This window comes from Stegodyphus dumicola, chromosome X1 (genome assembly GCF_044657685.1).
Source record: "Stegodyphus dumicola isolate Sdum_Otavi_A_Nest chromosome X1, ASM4465768v1".
Lineage (NCBI taxonomy): Eukaryota > Metazoa > Arthropoda > Arachnida > Araneae > Eresidae > Stegodyphus > Stegodyphus dumicola.
Window position 1 is genome coordinate 4,821,689 of NC_140780.1, and position 22,539 is coordinate 4,844,227.

The 22,539-nt window shown below is 30.0% G+C and overlaps 1 long non-coding RNA gene across 1 annotated transcript; it reads left to right on the forward strand.

The window, feature by feature from the left end:
- The first annotated feature begins 332 nt into the window (after positions 1-332).
- LOC146993061 (uncharacterized) lies at positions 333-21,958 on the forward strand. Its single transcript, XR_015038291.1, has 6 exons — positions 333-457; positions 5,121-5,238; positions 9,899-10,016; positions 14,678-14,795; positions 19,456-19,573; positions 21,846-21,958. It is a non-coding gene; the product is annotated as an uncharacterized LOC146993061 (long non-coding RNA).
- Positions 21,959-22,539: the final 581 nt, after the last annotated feature.

Genomic DNA, 22,539 nt, shown 5'->3' on the forward strand with positions numbered 1-22,539 from the left:
TTATTTACTCTCGAAGATCATTATCCCTTTTATTCTGTGTATCCGTAATAACTGTCTAATTTTTTTTCTTTTATTGTTCATGTTGTACCCATACATTAAAATCCCCCTTCGCTTACTGTACTTTTGTCGTATTAGGAAAATCATTTGCTTTTCTATCGACTGCAGTCATGATTTTAGTAACAATGTAGCACATTGCTGGAATTTAAAACAAAGAAGGCTACTTTTGAAGTTTTATATATTAAGAAACAATATTAGATATTTCTGTGTGTGTATAATTATTCTTTATTATCAAAGTAGTTAAAATCTAATGATTCCTTTTCCCCCCTTGGCCTCTTCTAGTGTAATTTGTCATCATTTTTGTGCACTCTTGGATTGCAGAACATGATATCCTGAAAGAAAAAGAACGAAGAGGAAAAGAATGGAGAAATAGTGCAGAGCAAAAACACATCTGTGGCTGGTAATTCTTGTTTTATATTAACTTTATTTCCACTAGAAATGCTTGAATGTTATAATTTGTACACTGCATTTCTTCTGCGAGTTTTTCTTTCCCTCTGGTACATGCCATGTTATGGCTAAATCCATGCAGTCTTTCGGATGTTTGTTTGTTATCTTGTATCTGAACATTGATTTTTAACAAGTTCGTTGTTGAAAATCCTCTTTCACATTTTTTAGTAGATCGAAAGCAGAAATTTATCTTTTTAAAAGTTTAACAGGTCATGACTTTTCTGATCTAGGACTATTAAAATGGCTTTTTGTGATATTCTTGATCTTAATTAGGATGCAAATCAGTTACTTCCATTTCTAGATCAGTAGAATTGTTATTTAACATATTTGCAATCTTTTACCATTTTTCTTAAATGCTAGTATTATGTAATGGGTTTGAAGTGAACGAAGTAGTTGCCCTAATTTTAAATACACTCAAAACATCTAATTTAGAAACTCACTTAAGCTCGATGAGATTTTTCAAATGTTTGTTTCAGTTTTCTTATATTTCACGCTTTAGTTCTCGAGATTTTCAAAGTGGCAAAACGTACATTACATTATGGTCAAAACGTATATTCCTTATATTTGTGTAATATTTTCACAAAATTAATTTGATTTAAAATGAATTTATAAGACCTTTAATTCAAAGACTTTAGTTTAGTTCTCTCCTCCCCCTCAAGTTTGAGATTTAGTTATTATGTCTGTAAGAATGGCTAAATCGTAGAACCAGGTATGTTCATTAATTTCTTCATAAGTTTCGTTTCTGGATTTTTAAAATTCTTCTATGAAACTTTTGTAACAAGAGCTGGGATAGAACTTAGGCAGCCAGACAGAATGTCCCTTCCCTGAGTGAAAATTTCTATCATTTCGTTGAAAGTGACCTTATAATATTTCAGAATAAACCCTCGTAACACTAATAAATGTATATAGATTTCTTTTAATGTTTATGTAATGCGTGTTTTGTTCTTACAATATTTTGAGCTATTATATTACTAATTCTGTATGTGAATTAAGGCAGTTTAATGTAGAATACCTGCTTCAGTGCTAAAAGTAAAGTATTTGAATTATGTTTTACCGTTCATCTGTTTTCAGACGTAGGTTCTATTCTACAATTTACGGAATTCCTCTTTATTGGACATGTCACATAGCTGACAAAATTTCATTCCTATGTTTAGGTTTTATAGTACAATACGTTGAGCATCCGTACATTAGTATATGACTTTGATTCCTTCTAAAGAAAAAGAGTATCTTAGTTTTCTTTAATTTTTGCTCAAAATTTTAGTATGTAGGTAATTACAATAGTGCTTCCAGAAAATAGCATTTAAATTTTTTGCATCATTTCAAAATGCTGTATCATTCAATGGCATTTGATGTGTCTTGGCTTGGTGTATTAAAGCTGGGCTCGAACCCGGGCAGCCAGTCAGTATGTTCTTTCTCTGACTGAAATATTGCTATAATTTCATTAAAGTGACGTAATATTTCAGGATAATTTCTTGTACATTGGGTTAAGCGTTCCTCTCTCATGGATAAGAGTACCTAAGTAAAGAACATAAAAATAGAAACGGTTCTTACGTTAAAATTCTGAATGACATATTTTTTTATGGTTAATGACTTTTGTTTCCAAGATGTTCTTCGAAATCTGTTTTTAGAATGGTGTTTTTCAGCCCTTTCTAAAAAAAAAATCTATAAAAATATATATATGTATAGCTATTTTAATGTTAATATATTGCGAGTTTGATTATTACTCTTTTTTGATCTGTTATGTCACTAATTCTGTGTGTGAATTAAGATTGTTTAATATATAACATCTGCTTCAGTAAAGCTAACAGTAAAGTTTATTTTGTTTATTTGTTACTTAAAATTACCTGCTTATTGTCTTTTGGTGCCATCATTTTGCAGCGCTGAAATTATTTACTCTCGAAGATCATTATCCCTTTTATTCTGTGTATCCGTAATAACTGTCTAATTTTTTTTCTTTTATTGTTCATGTTGTACCATTACATTAAAATCCCCCTTCGCTTACTGTACTTTTGTCGTATTAGGAAAATCATTTGCTTTTCTATCGACTGCAGTCATGATTTTAGTAACAATGTAGCACATTGCTGGAATTTAAAACAAAGAAGGCTACTTTTGAAGTTTTATATATTAAGAAACAATATTAGATATTTCTGTGTGTGTATAATTATTCTTTATTATCAAAGTAGTTAAAATCTAATGATTCCTTTTCCCCCCTTGGCCTCTTCTAGTGTAATTTGTCATCATTTTTGTGCACTCTTGGATTGCAGAATATGATATCATGAAAGAAAAAGAACGAAGAGGAAAAGAATGGAGAAATAGTGCAGAGCAAAAACACATCTGTGGCTGGTAATTCTTGTTTTATATTAACTTTATTTCCACTAGAAATGCTTGAATGTTATAATTTGTACACTGCATTTCTTCTGCGAGTTTTTCTTTCCCTCTGCTACATGCCATGTTATGGCTAAATCCATGCAGTCGTTCGGATGTTTGCTTGTTATCTTGTATCTGAACATTGATTTTTAACAAGTTCGTTGTTGAAAATCCTCTTTCACATTTTTTAGTACATCGAGAGCAGAAATTTATCTTTTTAAAAGTTTAACAGGTCATGATTTTTCTGATCTGGGACTATTCAAATGGCTTTTTGTGATATTCTTGATCTTAATTAGGATGAAAATCAGTTACTTCCATTTCTACATCAGTAGAATTGTTATTTAACATATTTGCAATCTTTTACCATTTTTCTTAAATACTAGTATTATGTAATGGGTTTGAAGTGAATGAAGTAGTTGGCCTAATTTTAAATACACTCAAAACATCTAATTTAGAAACTAACTTAAGCTCGATAAGATTTTTCAAATGTTTGTTTCAGTTTTCTTATATTTCACGCTTTAGTTCTCGAGATTTTCAAAGTGGCAAAACGTACATTACATTATGGTCAAAATGTATATTCCTTATATTTGTGTAATATTTTCACAAAATTAATTTGATTTAAAATGAATTTATAAGACCTTTAATTCAAAGACTTTAGTTTAGTTCTCTCCTCCCCCTCAAGTTTAAGATTTAGTTATTATGTCTGTAAGAATCGCTAAATCGTAGAACCAGGTATGTTCAATAATTTCTTCATAAGTTTCGTTTCTGGATTTTTAAAATTCTTCTATGAAACTTTTGTAACAAGAGCTGGGATACAGCCTAGGCAGCCAGACAGAATGTCCCTTCCCTGAGTGAAAATTTCTATCATTTCATTGAAAGTGACCTTATAATATTTCAGAATAAACCCTCGTAATACTAATAAATGTATATAGATTTCTTTTAATGTTTATGTAATGCGTCTTTTGTTCTTACAATATTTTGAGCTATTATATTACTAATTCTGTATGTGAATTATGGCAGTTAAATGTAGAATACCTGCTTCAGTGCTAAAAGTAAAGTATTTGAATTATGTTTTACCATTCATCTGTTTTCAGACGTAGGTTCTATTCTACAATTTACGGAATTCCTCTTTATTGGACATCTCACATAGCTGACAAAATTTCATTCCTATGTTTAGGTTTTATAGTACAATACGTTGAGCATCCGTACATTAGTATATGACTTTGATTCCTTCTAAAGAAAAAGAGTATCTTAGTTTTCTTTAATTTTTGCTCAAAATTTTAGTATGTAGGTAATTACAATAGTGCTTCCAGAAAATAGCATTTAAATTTTTTGCATCATTTCAAAATGCTGTATCATTCAACGGCATTTGATGTGTCTTGGCTTGGTGTATTAAAGCTGGGCTCGAACCCGGACAGCCAGTCAGTATGTTCTTTCTCTGACTGAAATATTGCTATAATTTCATTAAAGTGACGTAATATTTCAGGATAATTTCTTGTACATTGGGTTAAGCGTTCCTCTCTCATGGATAAGAGTACCTAAGTAAAGAACTTAAAAATAGAAACGGTTCTTACGTTAAAATTCTGAATGAAATATTTTTTTATGGTAAATGACTTTTGTTTCCAAGATGTTCTTCGAAATCTGTTTTTAGAATGGTGTTTTTCAGCCCTTTCTAAAAAAAACAATCTATAAAAATATATATATGTATAGCTATTTTAATGTTAATATATTGCGAGTTTGATTATTACTCTTTTTTGATCTGTTATGTCACTAATTCTGTGTGTGAATTAAGATTGTTTAATATATAACATCTGCTTCAGTAAAGCTAACAGTAAAGTTTATTTTGTTTATTTGTTACTTAAAATTACCTGCTTATTGTCTTTTGGTGCCATCATTTTGCAGCGCTGAAATTATTTACTCTCGAAGATCATTATCCCTTTTATTCTGTGTATCCGTAATAACTGTCTAATTTTTTTTCTTTTATTGTTCATGTTGTACCCATACATTAAAATCCCCCTTCGCTTACTGTACTTTTGTCGTATTAGGAAAATCATTTGCTTTTCTATCGACTGCAGTCATGATTTTAGTAACAATGTAGCACATTGCTGGAATTTAAAACAAAGAAGGCTACTTTTGAAGTTTTATATATTAAGAAACAATATTAGATATTTCTGTGTGTGTATAATTATTCTTTATTATCAAAGTAGTTAAAATCTAATGATTCCTTTTCCCCCCTTGGCCTCTTCTAGTGTAATTTGTCATCATTTTTGTGCACTCTTGGATTGCAGAACATGATATCCTGAAAGAAAAAGAACGAAGAGGAAAAGAATGGAGAAATAGTGCAGAGCAAAAACACATCTGTGGCTGGTAATTCTTGTTTTATATTAACTTTATTTCCACTAGAAATGCTTGAATGTTATAATTTGTACACTGCATTTCTTCTGCGAGTTTTTCTTTCCCTCTGGTACATGCCATGTTATGGCTAAATCCATGCAGTCTTTCGGATGTTTGTTTGTTATCTTGTATCTGAAGATTGATTTTTAACAAGTTCGTTGTTGAAAATCCTCTTTCACATTTTTTAGTAGATCGAAAGCAGAAATTTACCTTTTTAAAAGTTTAACAGGTCATGACTTTTCTGATTTAGGACTATTAAAATGGCTTTTTGTGATATTCTTGATCTTAATTAGGATGCAAATCAGTTACTTCCATTTCTAGATCAGTAGAATTGTTATTTAACATATTTGCAATCTTTTACCATTTTTCTTAAATGCTAGTATTATGTAATGGGTTTGAAGTGAACGAAGTAGTTGCCCTAATTTTAAATACACTCAAAACATCTAATTTAGAAACTCACTTAAGCTCGATGAGATTTTCAAATGTTTGTTTCAGTTTTCTTATATTTCACGCTTTAGTTCTCGAGATTTTCAAAGTGGCAAAACGTACATTACATTATGGTAAAAATGTATATTCCTTATATTTGTGTAATATTTTCACAAAATTAATTTGATCTAAAATGAATTTATAAGACCTTTAATTCAAAGACTTTAGTTTAGTTCTCTCCTCCCCCTCAAGTTTAAGATTTAGTTATTATGTCTGTAAGAATGGCTAAATCGTAGAACCAGGTATGTTCAATAATTTCTTCATAAGTTTCGTTTCTGGATTTTTAAAATTCTTCTATGAAACTTTTGTAACAAGAGCTGGGATAGAACTTAGGCAGCCAGACAGAATGTCCCTTCCCTGAGTGAAAATTTCTATCATTTCATTGAAAGTGACCTTATAATATTTCAGAATAAACCCTCGTAAGACTAATAAATGTATATAGATTTCTTTTAATGTTTATGTAATGCGTCTTTTGTTCTTACAATATTTTGAGCTATTATATTACTAATTCTGTATGTGAATTAAGGCAGTTTAATGTAGAATACCTGCTTCAGTGCTAAAAGTAAAGTATTTGAATTATGTTTTACCATTCATCTGTTTTCAGACGTAGGTTCTATTCTACAATTTACGGAATTCCTCTTTATTGGACATCTCACATAGCTGACAAAATTTCATTCCTATGTTTAGGTTTTATAGTACAATACGTTGAGCATCCGTACATTAGTATATGACTTTGATTCCTTCTAAAGAAAAAGAGTATCTTAGTTTTCTTTAATTTTTGCTCAAAATTTTAGTATGTAGGTAATTACAATAGTGCTTCCAGAAAATAGCATTTAAATTTTTTGCATCATTTCAAAATGCTGTATCATTCAATGGCATTTGATGTGTCTTGGCTTGGTGTATTAAAGCTGGGCTCGAACCCGGGCAGCCAGTCAGTATGTTCTTTCTCTGACTGAAATATTGCTATAATTTCATTAAAGTGACGTAATATTTCAGGATAATTTCTTGTACATTGGGTTAAGCGTTCCTCTCTCATGGATAAGAGTACCTAAGTAAAGAACATAAAAATAGAAACGGTTCTTACGTTAAAATTCTGAATGACATATTTTTTTATGGTTAATGACTTTTGTTTCCAAGATGTTCTTCGAAATCTGTTTTTAGAATGGTGTTTTTCAGCCCTTTCTAAAAAAAAAATCTATAAAAATATATATATGTATAGCTATTTTAATGTTAATATATTGCGAGTTTGATTATTACTCTTTTTTGATCTGTTATGTCACTAATTCTGTGTGTGAATTAAGATTGTTTAATATATAACATCTGCTTCAGTAAAGCTAACAGTAAAGTTTATTTTGTTTATTTGTTACTTAAAATTACCTGCTTATTGTCTTTTGGTGCCATCATTTTGCAGCGCTGAAATTATTTACTCTCGAAGATCATTATCCCTTTTATTCTGTGTATCCGTAATAACTGTCTAATTTTTTTTCTTTTATTGTTCATGTTGTACCATTACATTAAAATCCCCCATCGCTTACTGTACTTTTGTCATATTAGGAAAATCATTTGCTTTTCTATCGACTGCAGTCATGATTTTAGTAACAATGTAGCACATTGCTGGAATTTAAAACAAAGAAGGCTACTTTTGAAGTTTTATATATTAAGAAACAATATTAGATATTTCTGTGTGTGTATAATTATTCTTTATTATCAAAGTAGTTAAAATCTAATGATTCCTTTTCCCCCCTTGGCCTCTTCTAGTGTAATTTGTCATCATTTTTGTGCACTCTTGGATTGCAGAATATGATATCATGAAAGAAAAAGAACGAAGAGGAAAAGAATGGAGAAATAGTGCAGAGCAAAAACACATCTGTGGCTGGTAATTCTTGTTTTATATTAACTTTATTTCCACTAGAAATGCTTGAATGTTATAATTTGTACACTGCATTTCTTCTGCGAGTTTTTCTTTCCCTCTGCTACATGCCATGTTATGGCTAAATCCATGCAGTCGTTCGGATGTTTGCTTGTTATCTTGTATCTGAACATTGATTTTTAACAAGTTCGTTGTTGAAAATCCTCTTTCACATTTTTTAGTAGATCGAGAGCAGAAATTTATCTTTTTAAAAGTTTAACAGGTCATGATTTTTCTGATCTAGGACTATTCAAATGGCTTTTTGTGATATTCTTGATCTTAATTAGGATGAAAATCAGTTACTTCCATTTCTAGATCAGTAGAATTGTTATTTAACATATTTGCAATCTTTTACCATTTTTCTTAAATACTAGTATTATGTAATGGGTTTGAAGTGAATGAAGTAGTTGGCCTAATTTTAAATACACTCAAAACATCTAATTTAGAAACTAACTTAAGCTCGATAAGATTTTTCAAATGTTTGTTTCAGTTTTCTTATATTTCACGCTTTAGTTCTCGAGATTTTCAAAGTGGCAAAACGTACATTACATTATGGTCAAAATGTATATTCCTTATATTTGTGTAATATTTTCACAAAATTAATTTGATTTAAAATGAATTTATAAGACCTTTAATTCAAAGACTTTAGTTTAGTTCTCTCCTCCCCCTCAAGTTTAAGATTTAGTTATTATGTCTGTAAGAATCGCTAAATCGTAGAACCAGGTATGTTCAATAATTTCTTCATAAGTTTCGTTTCTGGATTTTTAAAATTCTTCTATGAAACTTTTGTAACAAGAGCTGGGATACAGCCTAGGCAGCCAGACAGAATGTCCCTTCCCTGAGTGAAAATTTCTATCATTTCATTGAAAGTGACCTTATAATATTTCAGAATAAACCCTCGTAATACTAATAAATGTATATAGATTTCTTTTAATGTTTATGTAATGCGTCTTTTGTTCTTACAATATTTTGAGCTATTATATTACTAATTCTGTATGTGAATTATGGCAGTTAAATGTAGAATACCTGCTTCAGTGCTAAAAGTAAAGTATTTGAATTATGTTTTACCATTCATCTGTTTTCAGACGTAGGTTCTATTCTACAATTTACGGAATTCCTCTTTATTGGACATCTCACATAGCTGACAAAATTTCATTCCTATGTTTAGGTTTTATAGTACAATACGTTGAGCATCCGTACATTAGTATATGACTTTGATTCCTTCTAAAGAAAAAGAGTATCTTAGTTTTCTTTAATTTTTGCTCAAAATTTTAGTATGTAGGTAATTACAATAGTGCTTCCAGAAAATAGCATTTAAATTTTTTGCATCATTTCAAAATGCTGTATCATTCAACGGCATTTGATGTGTCTTGGCTTGGTGTATTAAAGCTGGGCTCGAACCCGGGCAGCCAGTCAGTATGTTCTTTCTCTGACTGAAATATTGCTATAATTTCATTAAAGTGACGTAATATTTCAGGATAATTTCTTGTACATTGGGTTAAGCGTTCCTCTCTCATGGATAAGAGTACCTAAGTAAACAACTTAAAAATAGAAACGGTTCTTACGTTAAAATTCTGAATGAAATATTTTTTTATGGTTAGTGACTTTTGTTTCCAAGATGTTCTTCGAAATCTGTTTTTAGAATGGTGTTTTTGAGCCCTTTCTAAAAAAAAAAATCTATAAAAATATATATGTATAGCTATTTTAATGTTAATATATTGCGAGTTTGATTATTACTCTTTTTTGATCTGTTATGTCACTAATTCTGTGTGTGAATTAAGATTGTTTAATATATAACATCTGCTTCAGTAAAGCTAACAGTAAAGTTTATTTTGTTTATTTGTTACTTAAAATTACCTGCTTATTGTCTTTTGGTGCCATCATTTTGCAGCGCTGAAATTATTTACTCTCGAAGATCATTATCCCTTTTATTCTGTGTATCCGTAATAACTGTCTAATTTTTTTTCTTTTATTGTTCATGTTGTACCCATACATTAAAATCCCCCTTCGCTTACTGTACTTTTGTCGTATTAGGAAAATCATTTGCTTTTCTATCGACTGCAGTCATGATTTTAGTAACAATGTAGCACATTGCTGGAATTTAAAACAAAGAAGGCTACTTTTGAAGTTTTATATATTAAGAAACAATATTAGATATTTCTGTGTGTGTATAATTATTCTTTATTATCAAAGTAGTTAAAATCTAATGATTCCTTTTCCCCCCTTGGCCTCTTCTAGTGTAATTTGTCATCATTTTTGTGCACTCTTGGATTGCAGAACATGATATCCTGAAAGAAAAAGAACGAAGAGGAAAAGAATGGAGAAATAGTGCAGAGCAAAAACACATCTGTGGCTGGTAATTCTTGTTTTATATTAACTTTATTTCCACTAGAAATGCTTGAATGTTATAATTTGTACACTGCATTTCTTCTGCGAGTTTTTCTTTCCCTCTGGTACATGCCATGTTATGGCTAAATCCATGCAGTCTTTCGGATGTTTGTTTGTTATCTTGTATCTGAAGATTGATTTTTAACAAGTTCGTTGTTGAAAATCCTCTTTCACATTTTTTAGTAGATCGAAAGCAGAAATTTACCTTTTTAAAAGTTTAACAGGTCATGACTTTTCTGATTTAGGACTATTAAAATGGCTTTTTGTGATATTCTTGATCTTAATTAGGATGCAAATCAGTTACTTCCATTTCTAGATCAGTAGAATTGTTATTTAACATATTTGCAATCTTTTACCATTTTTCTTAAATGCTAGTATTATGTAATGGGTTTGAAGTGAACGAAGTAGTTGCCCTAATTTTAAATACACTCAAAACATCTAATTTAGAAACTCACTTAAGCTCGATGAGATTTTCAAATGTTTGTTTCAGTTTTCTTATATTTAACGCTTTAGTTCTCGAGATTTTCAAAGTGGCAAAACGTACATTACATTATGGTAAAAATGTATATTCCTTATATTTGTGTAATATTTTCACAAAATTAATTTGATCTAAAATGAATTTATAAGACCTTTAATTCAAAGACTTTAGTTTAGTTCTCTCCTCCCCCTCAAGTTTAAGATTTAGTTATTATGTCTGTAAGAATGGCTAAATCGTAGAACCAGGTATGTTCAATAATTTCTTCATAAGTTTCGTTTCTGGATTTTTAAAATTCTTCTATGAAACTTTTGTAACAAGAGCTGGGATAGAACTTAGGCAGCCAGACAGAATGTCCCTTCCCTGAGTGAAAATTTCTATCATTTCATTGAAAGTGACCTTATAATATTTCAGAATAAACCCTCGTAAGACTAATAAATGTATATAGATTTCTTTTAATGTTTATGTAATGCGTCTTTTGTTCTTACAATATTTTGAGCTATTATATTACTAATTCTGTATGTGAATTAAGGCAGTTTAATGTAGAATACCTGCTTCAGTGCTAAAAGTAAAGTATTTGAATTATGTTTTACCATTCATCTGTTTTCAGACGTAGGTTCTATTCTACAATTTACGGAATTCCTCTTTATTGGACATCTCACATAGCTGACAAAATTTCATTCCTATGTTTAGGTTTTATAGTACAATACGTTGAGCATCCGTACATTAGTATATGACTTTGATTCCTTCTAAAGAAAAAGAGTATCTTAGTTTTCTTTAATTTTTGCTCAAAATTTTAGTATGTAGGTAATTACAATAGTGCTTCCAGAAAATAGCATTTAAATTTTTTGCATCATTTCAAAATGCTGTATCATTCAATGGCATTTGATGTGTCTTGGCTTGGTGTATTAAAGCTGGGCTCGAACCCGGGCAGCCAGTCAGTATGTTCTTTCTCTGACTGAAATATTGCTATAATATCATTAAAGTGACGTAATATTTCAGGATAATTTCTTGTACATTGGGTTAAGCGTTCCTCTCTCATGGATAAGAGTACCTAAGTAAAGAACATAAAAATAGAAACGGTTCTTACGTTAAAATTCTGAATGACATATTTTTTTATGGTTAATGACTTTTGTTTCCAAGATGTTCTTCGAAATCTGTTTTTAGAATGGTGTTTTTCAGCCCTTTCTAAAAAAAAAATCTATAAAAATATATATATGTATAGCTATTTTAATGTTAATATATTGCGAGTTTGATTATTACTCTTTTTTGATCTGTTATGTCACTAATTCTGTGTGTGAATTAAGATTGTTTAATATATAACATCTGCTTCAGTAAAGCTAACAGTAAAGTTTATTTTGTTTATTTGTTACTTAAAATTACCTGCTTATTGTCTTTTGGTGCCATCATTTTGCAGCGCTGAAATTATTTACTCTCGAAGATCATTATCCCTTTTATTCTGTGTATCCGTAATAACTGTCTAATTTTTTTTCTTTTATTGTTCATGTTGTACCATTACATTAAAATCCCCCTTCGCTTACTGTACTTTTGTCGTATTAGGAAAATCATTTGCTTTTCTATCGACTGCAGTCATGATTTTAGTAACAATGTAGCACATTGCTGGAATTTAAAACAAAGAAGGCTACTTTTGAAGTTTTATATATTAAGAAACAATATTAGATATTTCTGTGTGTGTATAATTATTCTTTATTATCAAAGTAGTTAAAATCTAATGATTCCTTTTCCCCCCTTGGCCTCTTCTAGTGTAATTTGTCATCATTTTTGTGCACTCTTGGATTGCAGAATATGATATCATGAAAGAAAAAGAACGAAGAGGAAAAGAATGGAGAAATAGTGCAGAGCAAAAACACATCTGTGGCTGGTAATTCTTGTTTTATATTAACTTTATTTCCACTAGAAATGCTTGAATGTTATAATTTGTACACTGCATTTCTTCTGCGAGTTTTTCTTTCCCTCTGCTACATGCCATGTTATGGCTAAATCCATGCAGTCGTTCGGATGTTTGCTTGTTATCTTGTATCTGAACATTGATTTTTAACAAGTTCGTTGTTGAAAATCCTCTTTCACATTTTTTAGTAGATCGAGAGCAGAAATTTATCTTTTTAAAAGTTTAACAGGTCATGATTTTTCTGATCTAGGACTATTCAAATGGCTTTTTGTGATATTCTTGATCTTAATTAGGATGAAAATCAGTTACTTCCATTTCTAGATCAGTAGAATTGTTATTTAACATATTTGCAATCTTTTACCATTTTTCTTAAATACTAGTATTATGTAATGGGTTTGAAGTGAATGAAGTAGTTGGCCTAATTTTAAATACACTCAAAACATCTAATTTAGAAACTAACTTAAGCTCGATAAGATTTTTCAAATGTTTGTTTCAGTTTTCTTATATTTCACGCTTTAGTTCTCGAGATTTTCAAAGTGGCAAAACGTACATTACATTATGGTCAAAATGTATATTCCTTATATTTGTGTAATATTTTCACAAAATTAATTTGATTTAAAATGAATTTATAAGACCTTTAATTCAAAGACTTTAGTTTAGTTCTCTCCTCCCCCTCAAGTTTAAGATTTAGTTATTATGTCTGTAAGAATCGCTAAATCGTAGAACCAGGTATGTTCAATAATTTCTTCATAAGTTTCGTTTCTGGATTTTTAAAATTCTTCTATGAAACTTTTGTAACAAGAGCTGGGATACAGCCTAGGCAGCCAGACAGAATGTCCCTTCCCTGAGTGAAAATTTCTATCATTTCATTGAAAGTGACCTTATAATATTTCAGAATAAACCCTCGTAATACTAATAAATGTATATAGATTTCTTTTAATGTTTATGTAATGCGTCTTTTGTTCTTACAATATTTTGAGCTATTATATTACTAATTCTGTATGTGAATTATGGCAGTTAAATGTAGAATACCTGCTTCAGTGCTAAAAGTAAAGTATTTGAATTATGTTTTACCATTCATCTGTTTTCAGACGTAGGTTCTATTCTACAATTTACGGAATTCCTCTTTATTGGACATCTCACATAGCTGACAAAATTTCATTCCTATGTTTAGGTTTTATAGTACAATACGTTGAGCATCCGTACATTAGTATATGACTTTGATTCCTTCTAAAGAAAAAGAGTATCTTAGTTTTCTTTAATTTTTGCTCAAAATTTTAGTATGTAGGTAATTACAATAGTGCTTCCAGAAAATAGCATTTAAATTTTTTGCATCATTTCAAAATGCTGTATCATTCAACGGCATTTGATGTGTCTTGGCTTGGTGTATTAAAGCTGGGCTCGAACCCGGACAGCCAGTCAGTATGTTCTTTCTCTGACTGAAATATTGCTATAATTTCATTAAAGTGACGTAATATTTCAGGATAATTTCTTGTACATTGGGTTAAGCGTTCCTCTCTCATGGATAAGAGTACCTAAGTAAAGAACTTAAAAATAGAAACGGTTCTTACGTTAAAATTCTGAATGAAATATTTTTTTATGGTTAATGACTTTTGTTTCCAAGATGTTCTTCGAAATCTGTTTTTAGAATGGTGTTTTTCAGCCCTTTCTAAAAAAAAAATCTATAAAAATATATATATGTATAGCTATTTTAATGTTAATATATTGCGAGTTTGATTATTACTCTTTTTTGATCTGTTATGTCACTAATTCTGTGTGTGAATTAAGATTGTTTAATATATAACATCTGCTTCAGTAAAGCTAACAGTAAAGTTTATTTTGTTTATTTGTTACTTAAAATTACCTGCTTATTGTCTTTTGGTGCCATCATTTTGCAGCGCTGAAATTATTTACTCTCGAAGATCATTATCCCTTTTATTCTGTGTATCCGTAATAACTGTCTAATTTTTTTTCTTTTATTGTTCATGTTGTACCCATACATTAAAATCCCCCTTCGCTTACTGTACTTTTGTCGTATTAGGAAAATCATTTGCTTTTCTATCGACTGCAGTCATGATTTTAGTAACAATGTAGCACATTGCTGGAATTTAAAACAAAGAAGGCTACTTTTGAAGTTTTATATATTAAGAAACAATATTAGATATTTCTGTGTGTGTATAATTATTCTTTATTATCAAAGTAGTTAAAATCTAATGATTCCTTTTCCCCCCTTGGCCTCTTCTAGTGTAATTTGTCATCATTTTTGTGCACTCTTGGATTGCAGAACATGATATCCTGAAAGAAAAAGAACGAAGAGGAAAAGAATGGAGAAATAGTGCAGAGCAAAAACACATCTGTGGCTGGTAATTCTTGTTTTATATTAACTTTATTTCCACTAGAAATGCTTGAATGTTATAATTTGTACACTGCATTTCTTCTGCGAGTTTTTCTTTCCCTCTGGTACATGCCATGTTATGGCTAAATCCATGCAGTCTTTCGGATGTTTGTTTGTTATCTTGTATCTGAAGATTGATTTTTAACAAGTTCGTTGTTGAAAATCCTCTTTCACATTTTTTAGTAGATCGAAAGCAGAAATTTACCTTTTTAAAAGTTTAACAGGTCATGACTTTTCTGATTTAGGACTATTAAAATGGCTTTTTGTGATATTCTTGATCTTAATTAGGATGCAAATCAGTTACTTCCATTTCTAGATCAGTAGAATTGTTATTTAACATATTTGCAATCTTTTACCATTTTTCTTAAATGCTAGTATTATGTAATGGGTTTGAAGTGAACGAAGTAGTTGCCCTAATTTTAAATACACTCAAAACATCTAATTTAGAAACTCACTTAAGCTCGATGAGATTTTCAAATGTTTGTTTCAGTTTTCTTATATTTAACGCTTTAGTTCTCGAGATTTTCAAAGTGGCAAAACGTACATTACATTATGGTAAAAATGTATATTCCTTATATTTGTGTAATATTTTCACAAAATTAATTTGATCTAAAATGAATTTATAAGACCTTTAATTCAAAGACTTTAGTTTAGTTCTCTCCTCCCCCTCAAGTTTAAGATTTAGTTATTATGTCTGTAAGAATCGCTAAATCGTAGAACCAGGTATGTTCAATAATTTCTTCATAAGTTTCGTTTCTGGATTTTTAAAATTCTTCTATGAAACTTTTGTAACAAGAGCTGGGATAGAACTTAGGCAGCCAGACAGAATGTCCCTTCCCTGAGTGAAAATTTCTATCATTTCATTGAAAGTGACCTTATAATATTTCAGAATAAACCCTCGTAAGACTAATAAATGTATATAGATTTCTTTTAATGTTTATGTAATGCGTCTTTTGTTCTTACAATATTTTGAGCTATTATATTACTAATTCTGTATGTGAATTAAGGCAGTTTAATGTAGAATACCTGCTTCAGTGCTAAAAGTAAAGTATTTGAATTATGTTTTACCATTCATCTGTTTTCAGACGTAGGTTCTATTCTACAATTTACGGAATTCCTCTTTATTGGACATCTCACATAGCTGACAAAATTTCATTCCTATGTTTAGGTTTTATAGTACAATACGTTGAGCATCCGTACATTAGTATATGACTTTGATTCCTTCTAAAGAAAAAGAGTATCTTAGTTTTCTTTAATTTTTGCTCAAAATTTTAGTATGTAGGTAATTACAATAGTGCTTCCAGAAAATAGCATTTAAATTTTTTGCATCATTTCAAAATGCTGTATCATTCAATGGCATTTGATGTGTCTTGGCTTGGTGTATTAAAGCTGGGCTCGAACCCGGGCAGCCAGTCAGTATGTTCTTTCTCTGACTGAAATATTGCTATAATTTCATTAAAGTGACGTAATATTTCAGGATAATTTCTTGTACATTGGGTTAAGCGTTCCTCTCTCATGGATAAGAGTACCTAAGTAAAGAACATAAAAATAGAAACGGTTCTTACGTTAAAATTCTGAATGACATATTTTTTTATGGTTAATGACTTTTGTTTCCAAGATGTTCTTCGAAATCTGTTTTTAGAATGGTGTTTTTCAGCCCTTTCTAAAAAAAAAATCTATAAAAATATATATATGTATAGCTATTTTAATGTTAATATATTGCGAGTTTGATTATTACTCTTTTTTGATCTGTTATGTCACTAATTCTGTGTGTGAATTAAGATTGTTTAATATATAACATCTGCTTCAGTAAAGCTAACAGTAAAGTTTATTTTGTTTATTTGTTACTTAAAATTACCTGCTTATTGTCTTTTGGTGCCATCATTTTGCAGCGCTGAAATTATTTACTCTCGAAGATCATTATCCCTTTTATTCTGTGTATCCGTAATAACTGTCTAATTTTTTTTCTTTTATTGTTCATGTTGTACCATTACATTAAAATCCCCCTTCGCTTACTGTACTTTTGTCGTATTAGGAAAATCATTTGCTTTTCTATCGACTGCAGTCATGATTTTAGTAACAATGTAGCACATTGCTGGAATTTAAAACAAAGAAGGCTACTTTTGAAGTTTTATATATTAAGAAACAATATTAGATATTTCTGTGTGTGTATAATTATTCTTTATTATCAAAGTAGTTAAAATCTAATGATTCCTTTTCCCCCCTTGGCCTCTTCTAGTGTAATTTGTCATCATTTTTGTGCACTCTTGGATTGCAGAATATGATATCATGAAAGAAAAAGAACGAAGAGGAAAAGAATGGAGAAATAGTGCAGAGCAAAAACACATCTGTGGCTGGTAATTCTTGTTTTATATTAACTTTATTTCCACTAGAAATGCTTGAATGTTATAATTTGTACACTGCATTTCTTCTGCGAGTTTTTCTTTCCCTCTGCTACATGCCATGTTATGGCTAAATCCATGCAGTCGTTCGGATGTTTGCTTGTTATCTTGTATCTGAACATTGATTTTTAACAAGTTCGTTGTTGAAAATCCTCTTTCACATTTTTTAGTAGATCGAGAGCAGAAATTTATCTTTTTAAAAGTTTAACAGGTCATGATTTTTCTGATCTAGGACTATTCAAATGGCTTTTTGTGATATTCTTGATCTTAATTAGGATGAAAATCAGTTATTTCCATTTCTAGATCAGTAGAATTGTTATTTAACATATTTGCAATCTTTTACCATTTTTCTTAAATACTAGTATTATGTAATGGGTTTGAACTGAATGAAGTAGTTGGCCTAATTTTAAATACACTCAAAACATCTAATTTAGAAACTAACTTAAGCTCGATAAGATTTTTCAAATGTTTGTTTCAGTTTTCTTATATTTCACGCTTTAGTTCTCGAGATTTTCAAAGTGGCAAAACGTACATTACATTATGGTCAAAATGTATATTCCTTATATTTGTGTAATATTTTCACAAAATTAATTTGATTTAAAATGAATTTATAAGACCTTTAATTCAAAGACTTTAGTTTAGTTCTCTCCTCCCCCTCAAGTTTAAGATTTAGTTATTATGTCTGTAAGAATCGCTAAATCGTAGAACCAGGTATGTTCAATAATTTCTTCATAAGTTTCGTTTCTGGATTTTTAAAATTCTTCTATGAAACTTTTGTAACAAGAGCTGGGATACAGCCTAGGCAGCCAGACAGAATGTCCCTTCCCTGAGTGAAAATTTCTATCATTTCATTGAAAGTGACCTTATAATATTTCAGAATAAACCCTCGTAATACTAATAAATGTATATAGATTTCTTTTAATGTTTATGTAATGCGTCTTTTGTTCTTACAATATTTTGAGCTATTATATTACTAATTCTGTATGTGAATTATGGCAGTTAAATGTAGAATACCTGCTTCAGTGCTAAAAGTAAAGTATTTGAATTATGTTTTACCATTCATCTGTTTTCAGACGTAGGTTCTATTCTACAATTTACGGAATTCCTCTTTATTGGACATCTCACATAGCTGACAAAATTTCATTCCTATGTTTAGGTTTTATAGTACAATACGTTGAGCATCCGTACATTAGTATATGACTTTGATTCCTTCTAAAGAAAAAGAGTATCTTAGTTTTCTTTAATTTTTGCTCAAAATTTTAGTATGTAGGTAATTACAATAGTGCTTCCAGAAAATAGCATTTAAATTTTTTGCATCATTTCAAAATGCTGTATCATTCAACGGCATTTGATGTGTCTTGGCTTGGTGTATTAAAGCTGGGCTCGAACCCGGGCAGCCAGTCAGTATGTTCTTTCTCTGACTGAAATATTGCTATAATTTCATTAAAGTGACGTAATATTTCAGGATAATTTCTTGTACATTGGGTTAAGCGTTCCTCTCTCATGGATAAGAGTACCTAAGTAAACAACTTAAAAATAGAAACGGTTCTTACGTTAAAATTCTGAATGAAATATTTTTTTATGGTTAGTGACTTTTGTTTCCAAGATGTTCTTCGAAATCTGTTTTTAGAATGGTGTTTTTGAGCCCTTTCTAAAAAAAAAAATCTATAAAAATATATATGTATAGCTATTTTAATGTTAATATATTGCGAGTTTGATTATTACTCTTTTTTGATCTGTTATGTCACTAATTCTGTGTGTGAATTAAGATTGTTTAATATATAACATCTGCTTCAGTAAAGCTTACAGTAAAGTTTATTTTGTTTATTTGTTACTTAAAATTACCTGCTTATTGTCTTTTGGTGCCATCATTTTGCAGCGCTGAAATTATTTACTCTCGAAGATCATTATCCCTTTTATTCTGTGTATCCGTAATAACTGTCTAATTTTTTTTCTTTTATTGTTCATGTTGTACCCATACATTAAAATCCCCCTTCGCTTACTGTACTTTTGTCGTATTAGGAAAATCATTTGCTTTTCTATCGACTGCAGTCATGATTTTAGTAACAATGTAGCACATTGCTGGAATTTAAAACAAAGAAGGCTACTTTTGAAGTTTTATATATTAAGAAACAATATTAGATATTTCTGTGTGTGTATAATTATTCTTTATTATCAAAGTAGTTAAAATCTAATGATTCCTTTTCCCCCCTTGGCATCTTCTAGTGTAATTTGTCATCATTTTTGTGCACTCTTGGATTGCAGAACATGATATCCTGAAAGAAAAAGAACGAAGAGGAAAAGAATGGAGAAATAGTGCAGAGCAAAAACACATCTGTGGCTGGTAATTCTTGTTTTATATTAACTTTATTTCCACTAGAAATGCTTGAATGTTATAATTTGTACACTGCATTTCTTCTGCGAGTTTTTCTTTCCCTCTGGTACATGCCATGTTATGGCTAAATCCATGCAGTCTTTCGGATGTTTGTTTGTTATCTTGTATCTGAACATTGATTTTTAACAAGTTCGTTGTTGAAAATCCTCTTTCACATTTTTTAGTAGATCGAAAGCAGAAATTTATCTTTTTAAAAGTTTAACAGGTCATGACTTTTCTGATCTAGGACTATTAAAATGGCTTTTTGTGATATTCTTGATCTTAATTAGGATGCAAATCAGTTACTTCCATTTCTAGATCAGTAGAATTGTTATTTAACATATTTGCAATCTTTTACCATTTTTCTTAAATGCTAGTATTATGTAATGGGTTTGAAGTGAACGAAGTAGTTGCCTTAATTTTAAATACACTCAAAACATCTAATTTAGAAACTCACTTAAGCTCGATGAGATTTTTCAAATGTTTGTTTCAGTTTTCTTATATTTCACGCTTTAGTTCTCGAGATTTTCAAAGTGGCAAAACGTACATTACATTATGGTCAAAATGTATATTCCTTATATTTGTGTAATATTTTCACAAAATTAATTTGATCTAAAATGAATTTATAAGACCTTTAATTCAAAGACTTTAGTTTAGTTCTCTCCTCCCCCTCAAGTTTAAGATTTAGTTATTATGTCTGTAAGAATGGCTAAATCGTAGAACCAGGTATGTTCAATAATTTCTTCATAAGTTTCGTTTCTGGATTTTTAAAATTCTTCTATGAAACTTTTGTAACAAGAGCTGGGATAGAACTTAGGCAGCCAGACAGAATGTCCCTTCCCTGAGTGAAAATTTCTATCATTTCATTGAAAGTGACCTTATAATATTTCAGAATAAACCCTCGTAATACTAATAAATGTATATAGATTTCTTTTAATGTTTATGTAATGCGTCTTTTGTTCTTACAATATTTTGAGCTATTATATTACTAATTCTGTATGTGAATTAAGGCAGTTTAATGTAGAATACCTGCTTCAGTGCTAAAAGTAAAGTATTTGAATTATGTTTTACCATTCATCTGTTTTCAGACGTAGGTTCTATTCTACAATTTACGGAATTCCTCTTTATTGGACATCTCACATAGCTGACAAAATTTCATTCCTATGTTTAGGTTTTATAGTACAATACGTTGAGCATCCGTACATTAGTATATGACTTTGATTCCTTCTAAAGAAAAAGAGTATCTTAGTTTTCTTTAATTTTTGCTCAAAATTTTAGTATGTAGGTAATTACAATAGTGCTTCCAGAAAATAGCATTTAAATTTTTTGCATCATTTCAAAATGCTGTATCATTCAACGGCATTTGATGTGTCTTGGCTTGGTGTATTAAAGCTGGGCTCGAACCCGGGCAGCCAGTCAGTATGTTCTTTCTCTGACTGAAATATTGCTATAATTTCATTAAAGTGACGTAATATTTCAGGATAATTTCTTGTACATTGGGTTAAGCGTTCCTCTCTCATGGATAAGAGTACCTAAGTAAACAACTTAAAAATAGAAACGGTTCTTACGTTAAAATTCTGAATGAAATATTTTTTTATGGTTACTGACTTTTGTTTCCAAGATGTTCTTCGAAATCTGTTTTTAGAATGGTGTTTTTGAGCCCTTTCTAAAAAAAAAAAATCTATAAAAATATATATGTATAGCTATTTTAATGTTAATATATTGCGAGTTTGATTATTACTCTTTTTTGATCTGTTATGTCACTAATTCTGTGTGTGAATTAAGATTGTTTAATATATAACATCTGCTTCAGTAAAGCTAACAGTAAAGTTTATTTTGTTTATTTGTTACTTAAAATTACCTGCTTATTGTCTTTTGGTGCCATCATTTTGCAGCGCTGAAATTATTTACTCTCGAAGATCATTATCCCTTTTATTCTGTGTATCCGTAATAACTGTCTAATTTTTTTTCTTTTATTGTTCATGTTGTACCCATACATTAAAATCCTCCTTCGCTTACTGTACTTTTGTCGTATTAGGAAAATCATTTGCTTTTCTATCGACTGCAGTCATGATTTTAGTAACAATGTAGCACATTGCTGGAATTTAAAACAAAGAAGGCTACTTTTGAAGTTTTATATATTAAGAAACAATATTAGATATTTCTGTGTGTGTATAATTATTCTTTATTATCAAAGTAGTTAAAATCTAATGATTCCTTTTCCCCCCTTGGCCTCTTCTAGTGTAATTTGTCATCATTTTTGTGCACTCTTGGATTGCAGAACATGATATCCTGAAAGAAAAAGAACGAAGAGGAAAAGAATGGAGAAATAGTGCAGAGCAAAAACACATCTGTGGCTGGTAATTCTTGTTTTATATTAACATTATTTCCACTAGAAATGCTTGAATGTTATAATTTGTACACTGCATTTCTTCTGCGAGTTTTTCTTTCCCTCTGGTACATGCCATGTTATGGCTAAATCCATGCAGTCTTTCGGATGTTTGTTTGTTATCTTGTATCTGAACATTGATTTTTAACAAGTTCGTTGTTGAAAATCCTCTTTCACATTTTTTAGTAGATCGAAAGCAGAAATTTACCTTTTTAAAAGTTTAACAGGTCATGACTTTTCTGATCTAGGACTATTAAAATGGCTTTTTGTGATATTCTTGATCTTAATTAGGATGCAAATCAGTTACTTCCATTTCTAGATCAGTAGAATTGTTATTTAACATATTTGCAATCTTTTACCATTTTTCTTAAATGCTAGTATTATGTAATGGGTTTGAAGTGAACGAAGTAGTTGCCTTAATTTTAAATACACTCAAAACATCTAATTTAGAAACTCACTTAAGCTCGATGAGATTTTTCAAATGTTTGTTTCAGTTTTCTTATATTTCACGCTTTAGTTCTCGAGATTTTCAAAGTGGCAAAACGTA